The sequence below is a fragment of the Poecilia latipinna genome, unplaced genomic scaffold, assembly GCF_001443285.1.
Source record: "Poecilia latipinna isolate Pla-1442-1.1 unplaced genomic scaffold, P_latipinna-1.0 Scaffold592, whole genome shotgun sequence".
NCBI classification, from domain to species: Eukaryota; Metazoa; Chordata; class Actinopteri; order Cyprinodontiformes; family Poeciliidae; genus Poecilia; species Poecilia latipinna.
In genome coordinates, this window is record NW_015113208.1 from 132,078 (window position 1) to 159,547 (window position 27,470).

General features: G+C 38.6%; 1 protein-coding gene and 1 long non-coding RNA gene across 2 annotated transcripts in view; both read left to right on the forward strand.

The window, feature by feature from the left end:
* Window positions 1–10,537, forward strand: part of LOC106953608 (uncharacterized) — a 16,987-nt gene extending 6,450 nt beyond the window's left edge. The window contains exon 3 of the long non-coding RNA XR_001426228.1: window positions 10,444–10,537. This is a non-coding gene — a long non-coding RNA (uncharacterized LOC106953608). The remainder of the gene's footprint in view (window positions 1–10,443) is intronic.
* The window catches only part of LOC106953607 (protein tyrosine phosphatase receptor type G), a 161,000-nt gene that overhangs the window by 43,788 nt on the left and 89,742 nt on the right, over window positions 1–27,470 (forward strand). The gene's annotated exons all lie outside the window — the stretch shown is intronic.

The following is a 27,470-nucleotide window of genomic DNA, read 5'->3' on the forward strand; positions in this document are numbered from 1 at the left end:
TATATATATATATATATATATATATATATATATATATATATATATATATATATATATATGCAGGTTTTCACATCATCTCTGTTAGTTTCACTTGTTCCTTTTATCGCCGGTTTTATATTTTTCGCCGATACCCGGGCTGGTTTTGCCGCTGATCGCTTTCTTGTTGATTTATTGTTCTGGTTTAATTACAGCACAGCAGTCAGGAGTACCCTAATGTGCCTTTGCAGAAGCATTAAGTTTGATCCCCTTCTAACGGCACGTTAGAATGGAAGAAGAAGGGGGAAAAAAAAGATACGAAAACATGCCAGCTCTCGATGTAAAGAAATGCAGATTAACATCCCAAAGATGAGTCGATTTTCATTTTCTTTGCATTATGAGATTGCACCTGAATTAACTTGCGTCATTTAGACTGAAGTGCAGCAGTCAATCCATAATAAAAGATGAATTTTATTACTTTAATCTCAGCAAGTATATAGTATTGATCAGAAAGAATGGATTGAAATGTAAAAATGCTGTAAAAAGCGGGCACTTTTCATTTTTCTGGATTATTTCTCGCCGTTTTGCTCGGCTGTGTTGAATAAGACTCAGTGTTTTTCCACTGCTTAAACTAAAGGTTGAATGTAGGAATTAATGATGTATACCTCCGCAAATTGATTATACAGCTTAAGGCGCTGCATCTGGGTGATTTTTCATATTAACAACTCACTAATAGTGCAGTGCCTCACAGAGATAGTGCTCCCGCTGTCTGTTTTTCATGCAGCAGTTGTGTACGTTTGGATGGAAGCCACCTTGACAAGCTGCTGCAGCCACCAAAAGAGCCTGCAATTGTCTGATACGTGTGGATTATATTTCCCCTCAGCCCGACTGTTTTATTCCACTTCACTGAGGTTGCCCGTGATCATTAGCAATCTTTCCACTCATGTCTCACATAATGAAGTGAATGAAGTGTCATTTTCAATCAACTGCTATGTTGATCCAACTTAATTAGTACTTTAGAGGATACAAAACAAGATTAGGTAACTCACGGTACTCGATTGCCAGAGCTGTTTGTTTTGGCTTTGAATTAACCCTCAGTTCTGCTGCTGCTCAAACTTTTTCGTCACAGAAGAACAAAAGTTGATTACACATATTGGCATTTTAGGCCCTTGCTGGTATATATTGCATGATAATATTTATTGTGATAGAAAAAAACAACAACATTATTGGTCATGTTTAGTGTGGTTTTTGCACAGAGAGAAGAATTCTTGTGAAGCACCGGTAAGTGTGTTGACACACTTTTAAAAACTAGCGTTTGGAGATTAAGTGGACTTGCAAAATTTAGGTTTGGACAAAATTTAAAACGTGTTGGCTAAAAACAAAATCACATTAAAGTGAATTTTTTTTTTTGCAGATGTGCAGAGTGGAGAAAGTACTAAGCAAAAATAAAAATAGCAGCAAAGTAGTTATAGTCGTAGCAGTAAATGCACAGAGAAAGTAAACACTTTGCAGACTACACAGTTTTTACATCATTTCTTCTTTGTGTAAAATAGCACCTAACTTGAAATGTAAGCTACTTCATTAGCTTGCACATCTGAATAGGTACGCCGCTCGTACTCCTTTTAATCCTTTTTATGTGTATTCTGTGTTGTCCTGATGCACTTCTAATAAATATGCGTACAAAGTCTTAAATCCTTTTTTTATTGGAGTTGCATAATCACACTCATAGAAATGCTACTAAAACCTAGTAAAGGCTTTATTTTGTCATCGAGTCCTTAGAAACACAGATTTAATTTTTGAGGGAGACGTGGCCAAGAGGTAATCTGCTACCGCATGAAAAACAAAACTAACCTACACCCATTTCCTCACATATAAATATCAACACTGCCTTAATCGAATGATATGTTTTCTTGCATGTCCCATTTCAAATAGTAGCAAAGAAAGAGAAACAGGAAGTTCGGAATTTGACGTTTATTGAAGCCATCATCATCTTGCAAGGCAGATTGTACATTAAGTGTGCTTCAGTAAAGTTTATTTTATAGGATATGGTAATGATGCCAGGGATTTTGTAGGGAAGTATGTCCTCCTTTTTAATCACTGAATAAATATTCTTAGATAAATGTTGATTCTTCATAACTATAATTGCATCTGTACCAAGTGATAGATGTACCGGTAGTTTTGGAGGCCACTGTAGAGTGCGATAGAGCATGCTTTCATAAACCTTCTGCTTAAAAAAAAAAAAAAAAAAAAAACTATTTAACTTGGGAGCAGGTAAAATCAAATAAGAAGAAATCCCACACACACACACAAAAAAAATAAAAATTACAACGACTGTATTTGAGCATTACTTATGTGAGACGTAAGTTGAATTTATTTGTATAGTTCTAGCAGAATTGACTCAAACACTCCAACATACTCTTAAATCAGTCTGAAGTAGGTTCAAACATGAAAGCAGTCATTGTTGACATTCCGGCTGAGTGTGCTTTAGCTTTACCAACTTGGATAATATTATAAATCCCTATCCTTCTAGCTGATGCTCGCTCTTTCTTCTGTTTGTTAAATGTAATTCCCAGGCTTTTGTTTTGAAAGCCTGGGAATTCCAATCAAGCTGCTGCCTGCAAAGCTCCCTGCTTCCTCCAGGTCCTCGGTAAACGGAGTTGCAGAGCTTGGGCAATATGTGGAGGTCTGCACCCTACACCCCATTTCTTAGCCCTGGTCTGGCAAAAGAGCCAACTAGCTATTCCCGTATTTTACCAACAGACATGCTAATTGCTAAAGCCGGGGTAAAAGTATCAAAATGTAAAACATAAATTGTGAAAAGAACATTTACAAAATACAACTACTATGCTTTGATAGTTATTTACATTTGCAAGTCCTTTCTAAAATACACAACTAAATATTTTTTGGAAGTCATTATTTAAAATTTGACGTGGCAAATTGATTGATTCATTTTATTATTGCTTGCTTCTGTGCTGCAGCACCTCTTGAATTAATTGTTTGAAATTAGGTCTTGATGGACTGAGTCCCAGTAAATATTGGAAATTTGTTTGATTTTTGTCATATTATGAAAGATGTTTTTTTAATTATTTCTCAATTTTATTATTCATGGATTTATTTATTGACGCCTTGATTCAGTTACCGGTTTATTATATCCGTTGCAGTGTAATTGAACCATCACATAAATGGATAATAATTTGACAAATTATGTATTTGTTTTTGTTGTGGCAATTTTGTCCTTCAGACGTTTGTAATTTAATGTTGTTAGTTTTAAGCTGAACTGTGACTTGTTTTATTCTTCCTAAAATATTCCGCCACTGTCTTTTTCATTGTGCACAGCTGAATGACAGCAAGTGAGACAGGAGGACTCTTTGTCTACTTGTCTCCTTATGACCGGGAGAAAAAAAAAATGCTTGAGCGCTGCCGGGCTTCTCATGAAAAGAAGTTTTATTCTTATAGGAGGCATCTTTCGAGGTTTCCTATATATTGCTACTGTGAGAAATTCTAATAAAACACTTGAATGATTTTGGAGAAAAGTTTTTCTTCAGACTAACTTCAAAATGTCTCTATTCCCTTGTAGATTGTCCAGCTAGGTGGGATGTGTTAGACCTGGGGATTCATGTTAAATTAGTTTGGTGCATGTGAAAGGAGTGCACTTTGTTTCTGATGTTGTAAACCCCCAAAACACCCACCCCCCACGTCCTAAGGCTGGAGAGAAAAGAGCAATGCCATGTTGTCATGGTGCCCAGCAGAAGGAGCCCTGACTCCTGGAGGTAATGAATCGAGAGGAGGATTGCTCCCAGTAGACCTCCTTGTACGAGAAGCACTTGAGTTTAAAGCAAAACTCCCCGACTATGCAGCAGCACAGGGGACAAGCTTGGAGGGTAAAGCATGGGGCTTTCTATCCAGGGATGCAGGGAAGACGTCTTCTGGGATAAAGATAAAAACAGTTTTTTTCCTTCTTAGATAAGAAAGACTAGTTTATATGCTAAAACCAGTTGCCTTTGCAAGGACCTCAGATAGCGCTCGCTCTGATTTGATTCATAAGATTTGTTTCATTTTTTTTTTATTTGAAAGTTTTGCTCTGATTGTTCTATGACAATAAAGTCTAATTGGATCTAAACCTGGAGAGCAATTTATGCTAAACCCCTTCATGAAATACTACAGTTAGTTTAATTTTAATTTATCCTGCCATCTAGTGACAGAATGTAGGATTTCTATACCGATTTAGCGCACATGATGCTGTACTGTGATTAAGATATTAAACACTCAGTCTGGCTCATTATCTTGTTGAGTCAATCTCAAGGTTGAATTGTTTTCAGCTTTCTATTCAGCATTTTTTTTTCATCACATTAAAGGGAGAGGGCAATGAGCGGCGCCACACAAGATTGTGATTGACAAACACTAAGACTCGGCAGCGGGCTGTGATTGGTTGTTACTAGTTAGTGCTGGGAGAACTTAGAGAAAGCAAAGTAGCTCAGTTCTTTTTTTTCACAGATCATCATTCTCATACCAGGCTGTCACAGCATCGTGCATACTGCAGCTGTAATGCCTTTCCTCACACAGACTCCACCAGGCTAGCAGCAGCAATTAGCTCAAGTGGAAGTGTCGGAAAGGGCAGGAGCTTCTTAAAGAGACAAAGGCCAATTTTAAGGCATTAAAACATATAATGCAAAGTCAAAATTCTTTTAAATAATTTTTAATATATGCAACATTTCCATAACAACCAAAGGCAATATAATTACTTGATTACGCTTTAGACATGCTGCCATGTGCTGGAAAGTACATAATACCCCCTTCTCCCTCCCAACACACTTAATACAGGTGATTTCAGCAAGTACTATTACACTGTCTCCTGCAGAATATCTTGTACTGACTGATGATTTAAGGTACTTCACTTCAGTCTGTAAGAAAATGGGTTCTTTGACTCTAATAACAATTATTGTTATTAATACAATTAAATAATTCTGTTTTGAATCCTTATTGGTCACAAGAATCAAGGTGCACAAGGGGGAACAACATTTTCAATCGTGTATATATACAGTTGGAAAAAAATGTATTAAAATTTGCATGACATTTGTGGATTTATGTGAGAATTTATCACACTAATCCATTAACATTGGCATGTGTTGACTAGACTTCTTATTAGCAATGCAACTAATGAGGTCTGACGTTCTCGTATTCGAGAGATGTTTTGGTGCCACCTGTGGGATCAGGTCTGTCGAGGGTATTTTGAAGGGACCTGGAGGAAAGTGGTGCTAGTAGGTGAGCGGTGCAATCGGAGGCGTTTGGTGCTCTGCAAGCCGTGGCAGAGAGTCTGCTCTTATCCTCCAACTACAATTCATTTGCATATAATTGCAATCTGTTCAACTCAACAGACAATTATGAATTCTTGTTGCGTACTACAATAAGGGCCTCTGTGTACTCCAGCACAAGTTGGTAGACATTTCTACAATAGTAACTCAAAAAGCATTGTGACTGACTGTTTTACTGAGTACTAATTATGTTCTTAATCAATTAGTTGGAGCAGCTCTCGAATGCAACACACAATCCATTACAGTCATAGAACACCTGCATCTATTTATTTATTTCCCCCCCCCACACACACACACACACACTTTCATTCTGGTAGTATTTTAACAAGCTTCACTGCCAGATGTCAAGTACAGAGAAAAGCAGACATTTTGTAATATTCACCCTTTCACTAGCATTCGAGTTCCACTTCGTTCCAAGCAGAAAATTGAGGCGTGGACTGTAGCTGTCAGTAAATGCAATTTTCGGTGCCACCAAACATCCCTTCCTTTCTTCCCTCCTTTATTTTGACCTTCTGAACTTTATCCTGCTCATCCTGAAACATTTCTTTACAGCAGCCCCACACCACAGAGCTCTCTGGACTTGATTAATTTCCGGCTCCTGGGAGAACAGAGAGAGATTCATCCATCTTCCACCCCGCTTTTCAAGTTGCAGTCATTCTGTGTGATGATGGAAGCTTAACACACAACATCATCTGTATCCCTCCAGTCTTGCTGATGTGTTGTATAAACCTGTAGATGTACCTGCACTCATTTTCTGAGAAAATGAGAGGTGCAGGAACACTAATTATTAAAAATGAATTTTGCTGGAGCCAGAGCTGGCTCATTATTCATCTTGGTTATTGCTAGCACTTTGGATCAGCCTTTGTGTGCCAGAATTGGTCAATTTGTCTCTGTCAGGGGTGGGCCCTTGACAGATGTGCCAATATGGCTGCTGAAGTTCTGTGCTTGGGGAGAGGCATCTTAATTTTCCATGATGTATCACGCTGGCAGCAACCAATTTAGCAGAATTGAGCTCCAAATCATCTTACTTCCCACTGCCTCTGACAATCTGTTTCCTTTCCTAGATTAGGTAAATATATTATGGAAGGAAATAAATTAGAGATTCCTGCACCCTGGGTAAACTGAGTTTTTGTTGACTTGATTGTTTGTATTGTTACAGTGGCATGTCCAGAGGATGGGTGTCCTGGGCCCTCGTGTCTGATATGTGTAAAAAACAAGACCCCCAAAGCACAATCGCTATGATAAGTGTAACCAATTTTTCCAGTTTCCCTGTTTAGGGCAGATTGATGTGTTGAACTGACAGTTTGTTGTGTAAAGCTAATTAATTAAATTTCAGGTGTCGCGTGGTTTTAGTGTGCCTCGTGGCACTATATTAGGCTTCGTTGGTGGCTTAGGTCCAACTTAATGGATGTGGACATGCTCAGCCTGCTGGGACTGCAATATTGAGGAAATGCGAGATTGCCAGCCCACAGGTTCCCGCTCTAATGGGGTTATGCTGATGAACTGAAATGAGCTCGAGAGCGGCTCAGCAAAAATTTTTTAAACTCATAATCATGATGACTGACTTTATAATGAGTACACATCCCCCGAGAGGTGAGGAGTTAACTGTTGGGGGTAAGGTCGTAATGGTGGCATGATGGCACTGTTCGGAAAGGTGTGCAAGCTTATCCTTATGTCATGAGGCAACATTTTTTTTTTATATATATATATATAATTGCTTGTTCAGTGTGAAATGGATTGAGGTTTCTCGTGTAACCCTGACTCACGTTAAGTAATCCAGGATAATTCAAAAGCAAAGACCAGCTGCTAGGTTCAACAGGATTGCAGCCAAGGTGAATGCAAAATGAAATGGCAGGAGGCAGGAAATGAGAAAAATATTTTGTAGAGAACAACTGAAAATAGAATAAAATGCAATTTATCAAAAAACAACAAAGGCACTGTATGTATGCATGTATGTATGTATGTGTGTGTGTGTGTGTGTGTGTGTGTGTGTGTGTGTGTGTGTGTGTGTATGTATGTACTTCCATCCACCAGCTGCGTGGAAGTAGTTTGTGCTGCATCACCTATACTTTCCTGGTCTTGTTAGACCATTTATCCGATACTACTATCTCTGGATTAGTCAGTTACACTGCTGCTATTGATTTCTGTCTGGACTCTAAATTTTAAGGACGCTTGCTTTGCAAACAGGTAGCTGTTGTTGTCCCTGCCTCATTTACAGAACCGGAAGAATAATAGCTGCTGAGTGGGAAAGCCAAGAACAGAGACTGCAATAGAGGAGAGTGGTTTAGGCCTTCTTTTTTTCCGTCTTGTATTGAATTAGTTTCCAGGCTAATGGTGCCTGCGGAGTGAATGATATCTTTTTTTGTTTTGTTTTTTAAACAAACCCATACATTTTTGATCATAGAGAATTTCTTTTTTTTTTTTTTAACCAAACCTTGGCAATTATTCTTAAGTAACTTCAAACACTGTTTTATTTGCGATTAAGACTTTCAAATCCAAAGCAAAACTGGGACTGAAATCTTTCCCCAAAGACTGAAAATGCTGTCGTAAATTCAGATTGATTCAGCCTTATACTCTCTCAAACAGGTAAAGGAAAGATCACTCAGCCTGGTTGTCCTTTATCTTCCAGAGTCTCATGACTCATTTAAGTGCGAGCTCAAATACCTGCGAGGCATAGTAAATAATGTAGATGTATCACAAAATTATCGGGGTAGAAGCTGTTCTTTGCATTCTAAAATCCGCACCGGTCTAAACCCTTCACGCTGTATTAAATTTACTCACCAATCTCTTGTTATTTTTTCTCTTTTCAAGGCTCAGAGATCAAAATGTTACACATGCATTAAGCAGGATTTACAAAAGAAGCTTTGATTTAGTTGTGTCCAGCTTTTTGAAAATAAGCTGAAAATAAATTGAGCAATTTTTTATTGTTACGTTTGTTTTTGGAGTATATTTTTAACATTCGGTTGAAGAGAGAAACTTGAAAGCCAGAAGGCAAAGGACTACTTTGTCAGTCATCCATGTGTACAACACTGTCTTTGCCTTTTCAACCGTGAGCTTCTTTTGTAACATCACCAAGCTCATATTTTCAATTCTGTATGTCGAAACGTAAAATAAAGTTAGCTTTCATTTCTTAGAGCTTTTGTCTGTAGGAAGGTATGACAAACAAGATCTCTGAGGGGCAACTGACAATTTAAAATTATTGTGTTTCTTAGGGATTGTATTTGTGTGTATGTGTGTGTGTGTGTGTTTTTTATTAGTCCTCATACATAGAGACCAGCCTCCAGCATCTTTAATTTTGAAATGAATTTGGCCAATCTTCACCAGCATTCACCTCTCCCCAGGAATCAATTTTCTTCTGCTTTTTGTGAGCTCCCCCCTCCCTTCTATTCTTTAATTTTCCCCATCATCTCTTGTTCCTAATGCTGGCCACATACCAGCTCTGAGCGGGCTTTTCTTCTTTGTGGATGCTGCTGGGTAGCGAAGAGTGTGAGTGAGACACAGTCTGGATTAAGGTTTGATGTAAAATGTCTTCTCCCTGTGCTTAGCTCCGCTCTCATCTGGGGATGTGGTCATGTGCAGTCTTGTGATTTGTGGCCTAATTAGCAGCTTTGGGTTACCTAAGGCTAAAAGTCCCATAAGAACACTCATGAGCTTTGAAAAATCCAAACGTTCGTTGACTCTTAAACCATTTGTATATGATAGAAGTAGAACAGGTGAAGGGATAGCTCTGAGAGGTTCTGTAAAAATGATTGACGCAGTAGTTCTGGCTTTCATGGTGTCTTTATTTGACTCAAATCCAGATGATTTAGCCATGACGGCTGAAGCTAACAAAAATCAAGAATTAATTGGACTTCAGTGGTTTTAAAACAATTTTCATTTACATAGATTTCATTCTGGTTTATGTGGACACATTTTTTTAACCTTTAAACAATTGACATATTTGCATTTGGTTGGTATTTGCACAGAAGTTGTTTATTTACATAGGAGCTGATGGTAGGATGCAGTGCAGCACCGATGAGTTTTCTATGTGAAACGTACATCCAGAAATGGAGCATACATCTATTTTTACTGGGAACTACCAGATTATTTCTCTCTTTTGGAGGGTGGAAGGGTGTGTATTTTGTTGTGACACTGGCATTTATCTACTGTAAATACATAGAAAGGTCAGCAGAAAGAGAACAGAAGAAACATGCAGCAAATAGTTCAGCCCTTCAGGCAAACTCCAGGTGGCTGCATCTTATATGGTGGGCCTGCAGCAACAGCCATGGAGCGCCTGAATTTCAGCCAACGATTACCACAAAGTTAAACTACAAAGTGCCTGAAAATCTACTGTAGTAAGGTTGACTTCCCTAACTAGCAGTAGCTCAGCTATGCAGAGGCCTTCTGGCAAGCCATTCATTTGATCCAGGTACGTTAGAGAAGGAATGCATCTGAAAGTTGCAGGATGGTAGCTCTCGAAAACTAGACTTGGACCCTCCTGGATGAGAGTAATTTTATACTCGATAGGAAAGGGACTAAAAAAAATAAGTATAATTGCCAGATGAGAAAGGCTTAGGGTTAGGTTAGTAAGGTTAGTTTTATTTTCTTTTTCATTTGTCTTTGGTTAGTGTGCTCCTCCAGTTTATTTTTTTTATGTTGGTTTTAACAATCAGTTAAAAAGATAAAATGAAAGGTTGTTTTTTTTTTACTTTAAACTGCTACAAAACATTTGCTTTTTATTGCATTTTACTACCATGCCCAATAGTTACTTTGCCAAAATGCTTAACACGTTCTGTTCTTAGTATCTGCTTCCCAAAGAAAGGACATTGGTGGCACACTGCCTCCTCCCTGTTAAAATAATCACTTGCATCTGTCTACATATTTTAGGACCGTCACAAATGTTTGAAGGGACAGTATTTTGTATTTTCCAGGGACATAGTGCCACCTTGTAGCACAGTGAAGTAAATGTGCTACTTTCAGTTGTTATAAAACGCTTTATGAAGCAAATATGACTTGAAATGAATTTGATTTTGTAATTTGAAGCCTTGAAATCTTTTTCTTTAAATTTTTNCNGCTCTTTCTGAAACTTTGCTTTCAGGAAATCATCTATTAACCCGTATTGGTCAGAGTCTTGTTATTAAACCCTTAACATTTTTACCGGTGTTGCACTAAGAAGTAACTCGTATAATGAGCTCTTCAGATGTGCAGTTCTACTGGGTGTTTGCTAATTTCTGCTGGCTGATCTGAAGGAGCAGAGTGGGGGAGTTGCGGGGAAGGGCAGCTCTGTGAGGTGGAAGCTTGGAAACTGCAGTTCCTAGGAAACCTTTAAAGACCTTCTGTAATCGCGTTCACCTCATCAAACGTAATATTTTTCAAGTATGAGTTGTGAGATTGTAGAAGTCTGTTTTGGTCTTGGAACCTTTCCGACTTGCTGTTGGACCAACTAATTTGGGCTTAAACAAGTTAATTTAAGCCCAGGCACCTAAACTTATTTACTGCGGGTAAGGTATTAACTGTGTGTAACCTTTTGACAGGACCTCTGGGAGAATTATTGCTTTAAGATGTGGAGATACATTTTTTACTTTGTGCCACCAATTTGTCACTGCTGGAGTAAATAGATATGTGTCTGTTTACTTCAGGTCAAAGTGTACGGATGCAAATCTGAAAGATCATTTGGCTCGAGCTGGTGTTTTCCTCTGCTTTGGAGGTTATGCTAAGACGGTGCATGTTTTGGTCTCTGTCCTAAATACCTCACATTAATAACTGGATTAGCTTGGACTTCATGCACAGAAAAGGAAGGTACCTATTAAATGTGCCGACCCCATGACCTGTTCTATGCAACCATTATCATTCAAACATAGGCTTTCCACAGCCGTTATGCAGTATTTATTTCCCCAGACGCCGAAGCAATAACTGATACCTTGAGAATTGTTGAGGATACAGTTTAGTGCTCAGCGGTCTTTGCACTTGCTGTCATTTTATTATTTGTTGTGCTCTCGTTTCATTATAAATGTCTTTGTCTTAGTATTTCTTTATTCATATTTGCTGCTTATTTTTGGAGCACTAGAGAAATACAATAGCTCATAATCCTCTAGGAGGTAATTACAATGTCAGGGCGGTGCATGGGTGGTTATCAACCCCACGCTGCTTGTGCACACATTGTTTATTTAATTGATCCCCACTTTTTGATGAAAAATGAGTTTCTGATTGAGCATGCCATGCATTTCTTGAGGTACATCCACAACTTTATCCAAACTAGAACATACAATCAACAGATCCGCTTTCACACTTATCAAATAAAACAAACATGGATTATACTGTCAGTAAGTTCCCTGTGAGACAGCAGATGTGCTTCTATTTTCAGGGTGAGGGAGATTTGATTATCCCCACATTTGCTGGTTACAGCATAAAATTACACCGAAGGCCCTAACAATTCAATGAGCGACTCTGACAAAATAATATATTCAGCCCACTGGAATAAAATTCAATGCATTGTATCATCTGAGGAGGGTCATTGTGTGAGAGGGAATATTTCACCTTTAGCAGCTGAATGTAGCTAATGGTGTCCTTAGTCCCAGCCTCATATCATGGATTTATGCTGGCGCTTTGACAGACAGGTATGTGAGAGGTTTCTGTTTGCCTCATAACCTCTGTCACCTTGGGAGACAGCAGCCTCCTTATGCTTGTCCTGGTTTATCGCTATACAGTGACCCACAGTCAACTCGTTCTCCTAGCAGCACGTCCCTCAGTCCCTAGGATGTGGCCCCTCTGGCAGGTATCTACCGTTGCCCCCTCTGCCCTTCATAGCTAATGACCAGCTGCTTGCTGGGTGAATGATGACACGTTTGGAGTCGGAGTCTCCAGGATGTGTTTTCACAGTTTTAGCAGTTTGTAGTTGCTTTAATTTGGGGATGGCAAAGTCAATTGCGCTGTTGTATTTTGGCCAAAGCTCCAACAGCAATTCCGTGTCGGACTTGGATTCATAAAATCCACGTGTTTTATTGAGATTGCTTTGACTTTGCTCTAACAGAATACTTCTTTAAAAATAAAATGTACTTTTTAATACATTAAATTAATCTGAACTATCTGCTACATCAGTTGCATCCAATGGTGTAATTGTGCAGCTAAGCATCACAGAAAAACTACATCGATCATTTTTTTTTCAAATATTTTGAGATTATTGTTGAAATTAATGCTTTTTTTATTGTTGTTGGTAGGAGAAAAGAAGTTACCCAACTGTATTCTGCCAAGCGTAAAGTTTGATGGAGAGGGGATTATGGTGTAAGGATGTTTTTCAGGAGTTGGTCTCAGCCCCTTAGTTCCACTCGAAGGAACTGTTAGTTCAGTATACCAAGACATTTTGGGCAATTTCATGCTCCCAACTGTGTGGGAACAGTTTGAGGAGGGTGCATTGCTGTTCCAACATAACTGTGCACTAATGTACCAAGTAAGGTCCTTATAGACATGACAAAAATCCACATCAATACAGTCCTAAACCTTGTGGCAAGCCTTCCAAGATGAGTTGAAGCTGTCATAGCTGCAACGCTGAGCTGACATTAAATACCCCAGGGTTAAGAATGAGATGTCACATAAGTACAATATAGTGTATTGGAAAAAAAAAAAAATATATATATATATATATATATATATATATATACAGTGGACCCCCAATATATGTGAGGTTTAGAAACCTGAGTTGCCTGTGGATAGCCAACAATCCAGATCACTTGAGATCCTCTCTAAAAACACATAACTGGCCATTTTAATAGTTAAAACATTATAAGCACCTTAATTAGCATAACTACATGCAGTGGAAATAGGCTTAGCACGACCACAGTCGCTAATACCTACAGTCTTCTCTATTTCCATTTTTGGGGGTGCAGCCAATCATCTCCAAGGAAATTGGATGGCACACCTGGACTGGCTGGTTTGCAAACCCCAGCCAATAGTGTGTCAGGTTGCATTAAACTTAGGTATGTCAGCTTCCCAAACTGCATTTTTTAAAAATCTATTTTAGATATGCATTACATCAAGATCCACAAGGTGTGTTTTCCATAAATAATTGGGATTTGCATTCCACAGAAACATCCACGAATAGGTGAACCTGCGAATACTGAACTGTAAATAAATAATACACTTGTCCAGGTAATAATGTCGATGTTAGAAGATGCATGCAAGCATTACAATCAGACATTTTTCACCACTGCTAAAATGATATGTAATCACTATGCTAAGTTACTTAAACAAAGCTCTATAAAACAAAATGTGCTTTTTGTAACTTTAAGAAAATGTGCTTATTTTCCCAGGGCCAACCAGCTGTGCTGGGAAATAGAAAAAATAGGCTGCAAGAATTAAAAGATCATAAAAATGCTTAAATGTTTCATAGCTACTCCAATATTAAGAGGCACATCACACTGTATGAATTTATTTCTTTAAATATTGTAGATGCAAAAAGACTTGGATCTTGTGCTGTAAGCTTTTGCATTCTGCACATACTGCGTTTAACGCTTTGAGTGGCAGTCTGTCTTTATTTTATCGTACCATCCCTTTTCCCATCTGTGGCCATGCTGTGCCTCCCAGTCCACAGCAATTCCTCCAGATGTATTCAGAGAAGTTGCTTTGGAATGGATCAGAACCCAAATCACAGCAGTCTCTAACTTGCGGGTGCTCACGCTGTTTGTCTACCTGCAGCAATACATACTCCACCCTGTTATCCAGAATGAACAGAAAAAGCAGTGGTGTAGTTATTTTATGCAGGTCAGCTTTAAGCTGTACCTGGTTATGGTGCTCTGGCTCTTCCTCAGAGCATGGCTCAGTCTGGCCCGTCCACACTTGGTCAGGTTGATCTGCAGCTGTTCATCGTTCTCTCCATCATCTATTGGAACTGCCTTTTTAATTCTGAATGCCTTTTCTCGTTGCAAAGATCCAAGAGTAGCCACTGCGAACATGCACACTGCCTTTCTCCTTGTCATCGTGGTATCTTTTCATGGATTTCCTAAATTGCTAGTACATTTCATGACTACCATTTAAATTATGTGCTTTGAAAACATTGAAACATTGAAATGTCTGGTTTAAGAAAGCAACCTGGCAAATAAATCCTGGCTTACCCAGCCACCGTCTGTTGTTGGAGATGTTGGGTGGTGAAAAGATTTAGATGGAGATGCAGAAATAAGACTTTCTTTTTATTATTATTTCTTTTTTACAAAAACCATTTGGTTTTCTTCAATTTTAATTCAGTAATGAAATTTAAGAATGAACGTGTGGCAGTTTCCCTGACAGGGGAAGCACATTTGTATTTTATTCAGTGTCAGTTACTTTAACTTTAAAATCTATCAGAGAAGGAGCCAATAGGCTGATGGTAACTCCAGATGATCTGCACAATCCTAGTGTGAGAGGTCTGGTTGACATTATTGCTTGAACACTCTGCAAATCTGACTTTTATGACAGAAGAACCTAAAGAACACCATTGTTAAGAGGGAAAAGAATAACAGGCCTAATTTAAGTTTTCAATATTAAGATTATAGTACCAGATCCAAAAAATAAAAACAAACAAACATGTTAGTGGCTTAAATAATGCTTAACTACATAGACAAGTGACTATGTCCCAGACAAAGTCCAGATCTAAATCCAACTAAGAGTCGGTGGCAAGACTTGTGAAACATTTATTAACAAGAAATAAAAAATCTGATTAATCTTTACAGGATATGTGGATCAGAGGTCCGAGGCGATCAAGGGAAGTTTCCCCTACTGTGATTACTGGCTGATTGATTGGCACATCAGTGATTCAAAGTGCTTAGATGCCATAAAAAGCAGTCTTAAGAGCTATTTTAGTGCAATGGACGATGGAAGGACAGGATTCAAAAAGCATAGATTTGGGCCAAAAGAGAGACCCAGCACATCTTGACAAATAGCTATATAGACATCCTAATCTCTTGGGCATAATTGGGGAGTTTTATTCTGACATAACCAAATGTGTACTTAAAACTGACACAAGACAAAGAGAACAGCATGTATAGATCCTGGTTCCTCTAATTGGACTGAAGTGATTTAGACTGACCAGCGGGGCATTATCATCATTAAAGTTCTGCTCTCGCTAGTGAGTCGAGAAAGTGGTCACAGTATGCCTCCTCTAATAGCCAGGTGCTGAAGCCGTAGCTTAGTGCAAGTTCCCAGAGCCAAAGAGTTAATTAAACTAATGGATGAAGCTGCATGAATGGAATATGAGGGGTATAGAAGAGGTGATGGCTCCAGACTGAGATGGGGTGCTCTCTAATAAGGGCATAACAATTGGAACAGGTTTAAAGGATGATGTGAAAAATTAGTGATGGTGCTTTTATGTGACGGCGCACAGCTAAACTCAACAGAACTTTATTATTTTGTGTTTGCTCAGAGGACCAATGATGCACATAAATGCATAAAGTACAGATGGCTTCATCCATTATTGCATTCATCTACTTAAGTCTCAGTTTTTCATCTTCATCTGCATCTTTCAGGGACGTAAAGAATCGCCAATTTACTAATTTTGCCTCGCTTATAATTTGACTGTGATTTCAGTGGAGTCAAAATTTGCGATATTAAAGTGTCCATCACACTCAGCTGCAGGACATTTATGAGTGCTGATGTCTGTGTGCACCACTTTCCGACAGCTAGCTGATATGAAACATTTGCCCTTGGACAAAGCAGAGTAATGTAGCGTCACTAATCAGTGTTTCACTTTGCAACTCTGCAGAGGAGATCTGTGTTCTGCTCGACAGGCTGCTCACCTCCCTCTCCTGTTTACAATTAGCAAGAGGCTTCCTTCCACTGATGCAGCATCGGATTGATGTCAGTCTGCACCGATACTCAGAGGGCAAAACCCAGAGAGGAAACATTTACTCCTTTAGACTGTGTAGGAAAAACAACTTTTAAATGCGCAGGGAAAACTGCCAGCTCTAAAGTTGAAAGCGAGGAAAAAAAAAAAGAGCTTCCATTTATTTGGTTGGTTGTGCGTAACCCTCCTCTTTCAAATTTGGTCCTTATCCAGATAAACATAAGGCGTCTAATCCTTTGCTAAATTGAGTAAATTAGCTGAAAATATTTTAAAAGACATCTTATGTGTGCAGTGTAGTTCCTCTGAGTCCCAGGGACCAGATGCTTTAGGTAAATGTCAATTAAAATTATTAGGTAAACAAGGTTAGATTGTCTTTACAGCTGCTGTAAGCCCAATTGGTTCTGCAGTGTTATTTGGACAGTAAACTTATATTGATATTGGTCTGTCTGTTTATTAGCACAACACTTTAGCTTAAAGGGGCGGTATTATGTCCTTTCCAGGCACATCTAGTGCCTTTTCATAGCAGAACCAAACATTAATGTTGCATTGAGTTGTTATAAAAAGGCTGTCTATGTCGAACATAACTTAAAAGAAAATTGACTTCGCAATTTGATGCCTTAAAATTGGACCTCTGTCCCTTGAAGAAGCTCCTACTCTGTCAGGTACTCTACCTTCAGCACGTCATCACAACAATGCCTTTGCAATATGCCGTTTAGAACTGTTCTTTGGAGCGCTGGTCTGAGATGTAGTTCTTGTAATGAGTTCAGCAGACTTGCAGTTCAGGTGTTTTCTAACTCCTGCTGCCACTAGTCTGGTGGAGCTGAGTGGGGAAGGCGTAGGGCGTGGTGCCCTGCGAGGTGGAAGCATAGTCGGAGAAGCAACAGAGAGCTTTGTGAGAGCAAGAATGGAGGTGCCCTAAATGGCTGCCACAGAAAATGTAAGAATTTTTCAAACGCCACAAAAGAATCAAAGCAATACGCAATACTCCAAGTATTTTTGAGGGAATAACATTGTAACATGATATAAAGCTAAAAAAAAAAAAAAAAAAAGTTGATTTTACACAATAGAACCCTTTTAACAAACATTAACCAGAAAAAAAAAAAAAAAAAAAAAAAGGTTTGGCTGCCTAAGAAATGAACCATCATTTCGAAATCTACTCATAAAATGGCTCCATCTTCAACACAAACAACCTTCTCAGCCCTGTCAGCAGCACAGAGAGTAAAGTACACATTACAGCTGTGCAGTGTGATCTATGGAGTTGAGCATTTTATGTAGGAGGGTAAAGATTTTCCTTCAGGCGTGTCACAATTAAGACAGAATGGTATGAACGCTGTTATTTCCTTTAGTTAACACCTCCATTCACCTTTACAGAAATGGCAAAGAAAAGTAATATTTATTCACAACGACATTGTCATCCATTTTGCGTAATTATTCATATACATTTAATATTTAATTGTAACAATCACTGAAGGGCAGAGGTCTCATCTTGCTGGAGAGCTACAGAGCAACAGACTTTTCAATCTGTGGAATTTGTTTTTAGTATCACTACTTCACCTCTCCTTAAAAATTTTGGACTTTCAAAATATAGCTGAAATACACTCTGGCAGAGCTACATAGTTTGAGATGTACCTGAAATCTATCCCTAAATTACTCGAACCAGAGTTAGAATAAAAAAAAAAAAGTTAATATATATATATATATATATATATTTATTTATTTATTCTAACTCTTCCAAACTTATTTCAGCTATGATAGTGTTTTTGAACTAAAAATAAACCATTAAAGTTAAGTGCACCTAATATGACTCTAAAATGTCAGTGAAAACAATTTGCATTTATTACAGTCCTAGATTCACCAAAGTACACAAAGGTGGTGATGCTCTGACATTTAAAGTAAATGCATCAGCATAATTTCTTGCTATAGTAATGCAATATGTTTTTTTTTTTATTATTATTTCCAGGATGCTTAAAATATATATTCTCAAAAGCTATAATAAAGGTGGGATTTGAAAGGCAATAAACAGGACTATGTGTCTCTGCGGGGAAAAGTGTAATAGTTTGATTCACTGTGCTTGTAGAGAGAAGGTGAAGTCCAAATGATTAACACAGCGCTGGCTTTTACTTAACGCATAGGTGATGTTGTGCACGTTTTTGTAGATTGGAACAAACGTCTGGCTGCCCTTTTCTAACTGTATTAAATGGCCTCAGGAATGAGTCTTTCTTTTCCTGACTGGTGACTATTTTTTTTTTCCTGGTAGAGGTTGTGTGTGGTTTACTGTCTAACAGCAGCAAATGCATGTTGATTTATAATGAGGTAACGCCTGGAAGTGGAATTGACTACTGTTCAGATTATTCTTTTACAATATCCTCTTATGCCGTGGCAATTTCTTAGGCGATCATAAAGGAACTGCGTGGTATTGTTCAATTCGATTGCAATCTAATAGAAATGGAATCATGGACATTTAAATTGCTTAGATGTTTTAATATCCTGGGGCTACAAACGCTGTTGTGCCTCTCGGTATCTACAAATCAACATGTTTGCATCTTATGTACGGTTTTAAGTCGATTACTGGTCAGTTTTCCGTTCCAATATTCCATCAACTAAATGAAGCTTTGTTTCAGGCTTTGTATTAGTTTGGTGATGTTAGGGCTGCTTTTGTTGGGCTCATCTATTGATGCGGTGAATGCACAAAAATAATGAACAAATTAATCTTCTTGGAACATTAAAACTAACGTATAACAAATGTTACAATTATCAAGTGTTCTCAATTCAAACGTGGGTCAGATTTAATCCAAACTCTGCGCTGTGCTATAAAAAAGAAATGGAGGTTGCGTTGGGGACTGTTAGAGCTAGTGTCAGCATAAACTGACCGATCGATCTATCACCTGTCCTCTTGTGTTTAAAATGTTTGACAAAATGTCTACAGGTTTTTTTTTTTTTTCCAGTTTTTTTCTTGATTACTTTCTTAAGAGGAAAAACACCACCTCATTTCACAATGTAACAAAAGGTTTTTAACAACATAACTATTTATGTAATCTTTGATAAGTGTCATATTGCTTACTTTATGCAAATCAGGATCACATCTCTTTCTTCAAGGACCCGACTGAAACAATACAATAATTAGCACAATAATCCTGTTGTTCAGACACATCGAAAGGCATCATTTTGAAAACAATGAAACATGCCTGGCATTTTGCTAACTCTTGTTTACGGCGGTGCATCAAGAAGTTTATCAGCTAAGCAAATTATCTTAAGTGCGCAAACAATTACTGACGCACTCCAGTCTGCAGCTGGTTGATAGGATGATGTTGGGAGCTGTCCACCTGCTGCTGCGTCTCCAGTCACCTGTGTTGCCTGTTGCTGAGCAGCAGCTGCACTGGGAGGCAAAACAAACAGGGACACAAAGAAAGTGGTGACCCATAAAGCAATCTTGTCTTTCTCCGGTACTCGCTGTGTGACGTTTGTTGTGCAACACTTTGTCTGTTCCAGTGTTTTATGGTTTCCGTTATAGTTTACAGGTACAGGCAAATTATTAAGCACAATGAAGATGATGGTTAGGTTTAAGCCATAGGGATTAGAACATTTGACGGTATCCCTTTTTACTGAGTCTATATAGCATGTTTATTTATTTATTTATTTATTTAATTGCTGAAATAAATGATCTTTTTGATACTAATAAAATTTATCTCTGACTAGCCCGTGGCTACTTCCTCCTCTTGAATATTTAGAGGTTAAAATAAATTTTAGCTTTAAAATGAAGAATGTATTTTTTTCAAGTGTTGAATCCCTTTTTTTTTCTATTTTGAAAAAAATGTAAATTTTAATAGTAAGATCCAGTTCAGAGTGTCGATCATCCACAGATTCTTTCAGAAACAATTGTTTGCATGCTGGCTGTCTGCCAGTTTAAAGAGGAAGCTGTTAAACCTTTTGAATTGGAGGGGAAGCTCTTCCTCCGGGGCCAGAATGTATTTCTGTCCCTCTTTCTTTCCCTACACAAGGTCCTGAAGATTATTTTTACAGACTAGGGGATGTTGTACTTATGCAGCGGCCAACACCCTTGAACAGGAAGCCACAGTTTCTATGAAAGTCCACGAGATGGAAGCAGATAGCGCCAAGGGAAAACAATATTTTGGCTGGGGCTCATTCTGGTGGCCAATTAGACCCCAATGCCTGTATGATTTACCACTTCCTCTACCTGCTTTTATGTGTTTGGGGCTGCTGTGTGGAACACAATGACCCTTGATTAAAGATTGAGCTCAGGCTCTGAGACGGCCGTGGCGCCATTCTTATCAGATGTCTTCTTCTCAGAACTCGGCAAGACCGCCTGAAATCAATGGTTTTAAATTCTCACCCATTCCCAGTAAACGCATTTGAAGTCGGACTGAAATATCATCAGTTTTGCAGAAAGCAATTCATTACGAAACGAGTGATTCTGGGGCTGCTTTTACTTCAGACTTTACTTTTCCTTAAGCCAGGGGGTGTCACAGGAGTGTAATTAATATTTTTTGCAGTACGAGCTATAAAAATGGATTTCAAAGTCAAGAGTTTGACTTGTAAGAGTTTGTTTGTTGTAAAGGCAAAAATAAATACATAAATGTCATTGAAAAGACATAAAACAATTCAATTTCGATAGCATAGTGAGTATTTTGAAATCAGTGGCTACATATTAATAGTCCTTTGTCTTATAAAACACTTACACAGACACTTATCTACACGGAGAAAAAAAGGATTGTTTGTCTTTTCCTCCACCCTCTCCTGCAGACTTGGGCTGGGAGCGGAAGCTTGGATCTTGAATGGCTGGGTGGAGCGTGTTATATGATGTTGTGCTTGCGTTGCTAATTGCGTAACAAAACACGTCTGCATTTAGAAAATGCCTTAAAAGAAAGTGTTATGTAACATAAAACCAAAGCAGATTAAAAATTCAATTAGATCAAAAATGTGCCGCGCTTTGTGGACTGTATTAGGAAACAGTCTCAACATTTGTTGCTCAAGCACGTTGCAGTAAAATGTAACGGTTGCTTTTCAGCTTAAGTGCTGCTTCCTTAGGCTTCAGCATGTTTGACGGTGTCTGTACTCTGCGGACTGTGGCGAACTTGGAAGCTCTTTGTGTTAATTATCCACGAGTATGAGGGCTGAAGAATTGGAACAATGGCCTGAAATTAACAGGCTGACAAGGAACTTTTTTATGGGCAAGTAGTGGAGAGCTTTTGTCTGGCCAAGTCCTTTGACCTAAATCCAATAGAGTATGCATTCTACATGCTGATGACCAGACTGAAGGCAAAAGCTACTGAAGCAAGTAATATGGAGCTGGCTTGTTCCACCAAGCACCAGCAGGATGTGTCTGCTCAGGATATGTAAACTTGAGAATGTTCAAATGGGAGAAAAACTTCCACATTTTATTCAGAAGAAAACTTAGTAAAATCACTTTGGATGATGTATAGGTGTATCTCAAGAAATTTGAATGTAACTGAAAAGCCAATTTATTTTAATAATTGCAGAAGACAGAATTATATATTTCATATTTCAAGACTTTATGCTCATTTTGATATGTATGGCATACAATTGATGAAAGGCCAGATCGTTTTTAGTGTCGTGTCTCAGAAATTTAGATGATTGCAGGTGAATTTTAAAAATGATCATAATTTTCGGACTCTAGGCCACACAATTTGAACACTGCGATGCTGTTAATAAACTGCTTCATACCAACGGGTTTGTAAAGGTTATAGACTGCTGTACGATGAAGAGGCCTGCACAAGCTCAGAAGCAAATTGTGAGACGAAAGTGACATTGAGAGCGACAACGAAAGAGAGACTGAGGAAGTGTGTGTGAGGCTGTTCAATTCCGACACTGAGGAGGATAACTTGGGCGGTTTTAGTGAGTGGGACAAAGATGAAAATAGCAACCAATAACTTTTCCTTTTTTTAAAACAGCCATGTTTCAGGCACTGTTTGGAAAAAGCAGTTACACAACATATTTGTGTGCTACTGTTATTTTATTAAACCGTTTTTCGGTATAAATATAACATGGTACGATTTGGACACACGCGGCTTATAGACAAGTGCAGCCTAATTATGCACCCCTTATTTTTCTCGAGTTATATTCAAGTGCGGTCAATAGTCAGGTGTTTATGGTAGAGTTGAGAGAATTAAAATGTTATAGCCATGTTATCTAATCATGTCAAGGTTGTGGTTATCTCTGTTCCTTGTGCACCTTTTCCTTCCACTCAACTTTCCATAAATATGCTTGGAGCTTGCAGCACTTTGTCAAGAGTCAGCTTTTGTAGTAACATTTCATGGGTTATCCTCCTTGAGGACTGTGTGAATGACCAGATAACTGTCAGGTAAGCCATGTTCTCAATGACAATGCCCTGACATAATGTTGTGTAATGTTGCTGTAAGTCATAGTAATCAAAACAGAAAGAATTAAATGCTTCAAATATGTATTCTTGTGTGTACTGACGATAAAAATTTGAGTTTCACTTTTAAAATTGAATTAGTGGTTTAGTTCAAATTTCACAGCCATAGATGTCCTTACCTCACAGATTAGTGCCCAAAATACTCAAGGTCACCGAGTGCTGACAGCACATTTGAGAAGGACATGAGTGAAAAAATTGTGGATTTATTGGAGCCAATATCTTTACAGCAATATCTAGCAATAATTCCACCATTGCATTCATTTCCTACCATTACACAAACCTACAACTGATCACTGCTTTGCTTATGGACTGCTCTCTTCTCTCTCCATGATAATTTTTTTTAAATAAGCAATTTTCATTTAAATGCTTCTTTCGTTAACTCTTTCAACACGTTTATTTATTTTTTCTCATATTTGCACAGTAGCTGAAGGACGTTTACATGGCATCCAATATTGTTCTTCATCTGCAAAGCTCTTGCAGTTTCCTTACACCCTAGCAGAATCAAATAAAATCAACATTAACCTCTGACAGACAGGTAAAGTCTAAAGACTGTTAACTTTGATCGCACCACACACTCTTTTTTACTGCAAAGTGGCAGACCAGAAGCTGCTCATTTCAAGGTAAATGAGATTGCTGTGTCTGGCAGTGATAGCACACTCACTGCTACCTGTCAGTCAGTGTCAGGTCCTTTAAAGTATCACAGGAAAATGGTACGTGCATGCATACGCACAAGCACACACACACACACACAAAACGCTTACAAGCTACATTTTGAGATCAGTTCCTTTACTTTTCTTTTTTTTTTATTATTTTTAGCAGTTCATGGATAATTTAATTCATTCATATTTTTTTTTCGGATCTGCTTTATCCTTTTCAAGGTTGTGGGGGTGGAAGGCAGCCTCATCTAGTTGTCACTTGGTGAGAGGCAGGGTGGACAGTAGACAGGTTGGCAGTCCATCACACCACAACACAGGGACACACAAGACAAACAACTCACTGGATTGATCAATTTTGGATCCGCCCGTTGACACAACGTAAGGTTTTCTTAAACTGTGAGAGGACCTGAAAAAAGACAGAGCAACATGCTGCTCCTCACACAAAGGCCTACAAAGCTGAGACTTCAGCCGAAGGTCTTCTCGCTGTGTGTCGACAGTGCCAACCACCACACCTCTGTGCCGCCTACATCTGTGGCATTTTGCAATATGACAATTTTAACACTGTTGTAGCAGCCAAAAACTACTTGCCATGCAAATAGTCTCTCCTGCAGAGAACAAAGTGATACTTCCTCATTGGGTGTTTTGTGATCTCAGAGCATCTCTGTTGCATGCTAGGTGGACATGTTGTGTATGCATTGTGTGCGCCTTTTATCTGGTCCGAGTGTTGAGCTGGCGGCGACCATCTGTATTTTCTAGTATTGAAGAAACCGTGTTCCGTCTCTGTTTAAGAAATACTTCTGAAAAAAAAGAAAAGAGGCAGAAGTAAAACCAGAGCCAATGTTATTATGCCTGAGGCTTTTTATTAAACTAAAACAATGCAAGGATGTGCTGCTAAGTAAAGTTTTGACCGAGGTAAAGTGGTGGGAGAGTTTTTAGTTGTGATGCGTTTAATGAGAATGGAAAACAAAATGAGAGATTTTTTTGTATTTGACCTGCTAATCACCAATTGGATCTGATTTCTGGCTGCATTTCTGAATGATAAAACAAAATAAATGAAAAGACAAACAAAACCAAACTATCCTAATGTTATAACAACTCTAAAATAAGTTGTTGACTGGCTGCTCTCATCAAAACCTAAGCAGTAACCTCACTGGCATTCTTCAGTCTTCTTATTGAAACCCCCGGTTTATTCATGTGTTCTTTTAAAGGACGGGGTGAAGAGGTGGGGTAAGGGAAGGGGTACTTTTTTATGACAAGGATGGGGGGTGCACAGGGTCGCAGGTGTAACTCTGTTGCTATCCAGCAGGAAGGTGAATGAGCGGTTCTCTCGGGGTACCCCTGCTTCTTCCCACACTCTAAAAAGCATCCAGGTTAATTGGTCTGGCTTAATTTCCCTTAGGAATGAGTGTCTTTCTGCAAAACTGTTTGTCCTGTCTTTTTCTGTGTTGCTCTGGGATAGATTAACGACATGTTTGGGGTTTAGCCCGGCTTCTGCCCAATGCTGGAGCACACTGGGGTACACTGAGGTACCATCCTCCACCCCCCAACACAACCTCGCAAGGATGAAGTTACAAGCAATGGACAGACGGATGGATAATAAGAATGGGACAAATTAATGAACGTCTATGTGTAAATGTGTCACATTATAGCCGTGGGCTGATTACCATCCACTGTTCCTTTAAATTTAGGTTCATCCTTGTGAAGTGGGTGGTTCCTGCCACTCTCTTTACATCAGGATTACAGTGTCACATGGTGTTCAGTGCTTCTTCTGCTGATAGTAGCAACTCAGGCCCACTGCTGCTCCCAGCAGGTCATTTGTAGAAACTGAATGGTGTTTTCTTGTTCAAACAGCAAATGTGTCACTGTGGTTTGTGGGTGGTTCAAATTGTCTGACCACTTCATGAATTTGCTTGCATTTGACCAATCGTAGGTGCCAATTTCCTGCATTTTGTGCTGTTTGTAGCAATGACAATAATAGTATTTGTTAAAAAAAACCAAAAAAACCCCATTAATAATCACTATCCTAGCCCTACACCTGCCACTGCACATAGTCATGTTTTTAACTACAGAGGATAGATGACAACAATGGGCTTAACCTAGGTCTGTTAGTCTAATCTTACAGTCTTAGCACACCATGATTCTTTGTTAAAGCCTCATTGCTTTATTGGCTTCAAGTATTTTCTTCTCAGGAGAGACGACATCTCACCTATACATCTGTCTCAGTAGCTTTTGTTTTCATACTGCTAATTGGTTGTTATACTGCCATAAGATACTCTCAAGAAACTTAGACGTTTTTTATTTTATTTTATTTTTTATGAAGCTGAGGAGGAAAGCCCACTTTTGGATGGTGCTCTTCAGCTGAGTCACATGGCTATGTGCAGTGCCTGAAAAACAGACCGTTTTTAGGAGAGCTCAGCTTTCACACAAAGTCATGTTAAATCCTAAACACTCTGTGTCTGATGTAGTGGCAGGAAGATTGTTGATATTGGAAGATTCACTGTTACTGTACGCGATATTAATTTGGACCTACAAAGTCTGTGGCAGATAGTCAAAAAGCAGAAAAGTGGCTTTTGGTGGCTTGAGGCACAGTGTTGACTCTGGCTGTAGTTCTACTTTTGATGGATGCATGCAGATCTTTTTCCCAATAATAGGCGCAGATTGTTAATATCTATGTGGAGCACCATATTGGACCACCCCTGGAAGCACAGATGCTCTAAAACGGGACTCATAATTTAAAAATGAAAAGACCAGACTAATTACCAAGATTTGCCTCCAATTAGTCATCCTCGCATCCTGAAGTAATTTGTTATTAAAAAAAAAAAATAAATAAAAAAAAACATTTAAACCTGTGTAACATGGGTCAATAACTTATGTGCTGCATTGGCAAAAGGCAAGTTCAACTTCCCAAATGTCTCTGGAGCACTTTTACTTTGATAGTTGAGATAGCAGAGGATTAGTGATGATCCATTGGATCTGATGATTTATTGGATCTTGTCTGCTTTTTATGTTACTCTGGCTTTGACATTACACTTTAGATGAAAGTACTTATCTTATCTGAACCCCCTGCCAGCTATCCCAACTAGAGCTTTAATCATCTGCCACAGCTGATGTCTCTGCAGTAACTCCAAGGAAGTTAATACTTTAGTAGTTTCACACAAAATGATAGAAATTCCCACTGTGTGGCAAGCGTGCAAAGCTTTAGTAAAAATAGATCAGCGAAAAAAAAAAAAAAATGCAAGTAGTGCTTGACAGGTAAAAATGGAGCATATTTGTGATGTAGTAGAGCTTACATGCACTGAGAGAATTATCGAGGACGAGCAGCACATCTGGATATTCACTCTGACCTACCAGTTTGGTTTTGACAATTTGCTCACATTTATCACAATTTAAAGTTTACAGCAAAGGCTAATTTAGAAATACAATTTATTTTCGGTTTCTACCATTGGACAACAAATGAGTGTCAAGACTGTCACATTTGACAGTCTTGACACTCTTGGGTCAATAACTTATGTGCTGCATTGGCAAAAGGCAAGTTCAACTTCCCAAATGTCTCTGGAGCACTTTTACTTTGATAGTAAAAGTGCTGATGGCTACTGTTAGAAGTAGCCATCAGCTTGCTTATTATGATTATAATAAGCAAGCACCATTTTTCAATACACCTTGGCTGTAGGAAGTCGGAGCCATTTTGCTTTTAGAACTGGATTAATTCAACAAGTTGATTAAAAACACATACTTAACAGATTTTTGGTCAACATTGTAGCACTATGCAATTTATGGAGATTTCTCATGACATTCCAGAGGTGCTTAGCTTAGATTTAGATTTGGAGGTAATTGGAGCACAGAGAAATCATTGCCATATTCAAGAAACAAATCATTACTTGAACCTTGTGAGAAATAAATAAATAAATTATCCTGTTAGAAGTAGCCATCAGAAAATGGCTATTCTGCGGTCGCCAAGGGATGGATATGATTAGCAACAACACTTGATCAGGCTGTGGTGTTTAAATGATGCTCAATTAGTCGTAAGAAGAAAATATCTTTCACACATTTAGACCACCAACAGCAGCCTGAGGCATTGTTATGAAGCAGGATGAATCCTTGCTTTCACGTTGTTTAGCCCACATTCTGACCCTACCTTCTGAATCCTGCAGTTAAAAATCTCATTGGACTTGGCAATGTTTTTTCTAGTCTGTTATTATTCCATTTCCCTGAGCTAATGCAAACTGTATCTTTTGTTTCCTGAGACGAGGGCAGCTGATGTGGCCTTCTGGTCACGGAGACCCTCTGCTTCAAGGTTCAACATGTTCAGAGATGGTATCCAG